This window comes from Rhinoderma darwinii, chromosome 4, assembly GCF_050947455.1.
Source record: "Rhinoderma darwinii isolate aRhiDar2 chromosome 4, aRhiDar2.hap1, whole genome shotgun sequence".
NCBI classification, from domain to species: domain Eukaryota; kingdom Metazoa; phylum Chordata; class Amphibia; order Anura; family Rhinodermatidae; genus Rhinoderma; species Rhinoderma darwinii.
In genome coordinates, this window is record NC_134690.1 from 70,331,495 (window position 1) to 70,333,252 (window position 1,758).

The window sequence follows — 1,758 nt, forward strand, 5'->3', positions numbered from 1 at the left end:
CCGGAGCCTGACACTGCGTCTCCCATCCAGTGCTATCTGCTGCATTGTGCCCTCCTATAAAGAGACGTTGTAAAGATGTTTTTATTTCCTTATAATAGATTAATTACTTGTCAGCAGGAGAGGAGCTGTAGATTTAAGCAATTTCCCCAACAATGTTTATTGAAGGACACAGAGGCACGCAACAATATCAGAAGGTCAAATTCATTTCCCCCTTTATAAGGGGCTAGGGGGACAGATCTCTTAACTAGGCAGGTGCAGAGCATGAATGTCCCCGGAGGAAGGGACAACAATTGTTTCCATTTAACAAATATTCTTCCCAAGGGCATTTTCAATTAAAGATCTGCTTACACCCCAACAAGCTGCTGCAATAATGCGCTGACTTGTAATATGAAATCTATTAGCAGAGACAAAACAAATGGGAGAGACACAATGTGGTGTGTATGTAAGATAGATTAGATAGATAGATAGATAGATAGATAGATAGATAGATAGATAGATAGATAGATAGATAGATAGATAGATAGATAGATAGATAGATAGATAGATAGATAGATAGATAGATAGATAGATAGATAGATATAGACTATGTAAATAATACCTAGATAAGAGATAGATAAAGAGACTGTTCGTTTAGTTAAACATGTATTAGTTTGTATTAAAAAAAATCATACAAATGTGCGTATTGTTTAAAATATGTGTTTGCAGAAACATGTATATAATCATATATTTGAATTTTGGTGTAAAACGAGGTATCATATACATATATATATATATATATATATATATATATATATATATATATATATATATATATATATATATATATATATATATATATATATATATATATATATATATATATATATATATATATATATATATATTTATATATATCGGGTGACCGAGTGTTTCTGTTTTGAGTAAGAAACAATATTGAGATAAATGATACATAAAATCACAAAGACAATAGTACAATAATACACAATAATCCATATATATATATGGAGAGGGAAGTCAATCATGAAGATGGAATGAAACAGCGGCCGCTAATATCTCACATCCTATCCCTAATGTCTGCAATGATCACTTTACTTTTTTTTCCCATGTTTGGGACAGGACAGTAGCCTGTTAACCCCTAGTTGGAGGTGAAGCCCTGATGATTGTGAGAGCAGTAGAGGTTCTCCAGCTTCCCTCTGACACTAAACTCTTCACCTAACACCCTTCCTATAAAAGCAGGAGGAGCTGAGCAGTTGTGACTTCTTCTATTAGTGGATTAACTAACAAAAGCCTCGTCCTTAATCTGCTCTATTTAGTGTTTTCCCTTTCTCTGCCTCCTGTTCCTCAGTGTTGTGTGTGGATGGTGCCTTGGTGTGGAAGGTATTCTGCAGGAGCTGGCAGCTGATTGGGTGTCTGTGGTAGGGGTGTAAACCCTTTTGATTATTAGATTGCATGCTGTACTAAGCAGGAAAAGGCTTTGAACTTCTCCACTTTTGGCTCAGTGTATTCTTTTTTTTGCTATGAGCTGTTCCTCATTCCCAGCAAGGTGCTGCGCAAAACAAGACACCTTCTGAAAGAAATAGCAACATCATCTGTATGAGAGCTTTCTTCTCTCCTCCTATCTCTCCTTGCCTTACCCTGTCTCTGTTATCACAGACAGGAAAACACTCTCACACACCTTGGACCTCAAGCAAGAGCTTTATTGGACCTTAAGGACTCCAGGATCTTGACTGTTTCTGCTTCTTCTCCATCAAGAGCCTT

General features: G+C 36.1%; 1 protein-coding gene across 1 annotated transcript in view; it reads left to right on the forward strand.

Moving 5' to 3' along the window:
- The first annotated feature begins 1,350 nt into the window (after positions 1-1,350).
- Positions 1,351-1,758, forward strand: part of SOX14 (SRY-box transcription factor 14) — a 1,851-nt gene continuing 1,443 nt past the window's right edge. Inside the window, exon 1 of the mRNA XM_075863913.1 lies at positions 1,351-1,758. This exon is cut by the window's right edge and continues 1,443 nt beyond it. The gene's annotated coding sequence lies outside the window, so the exon portion shown is untranslated.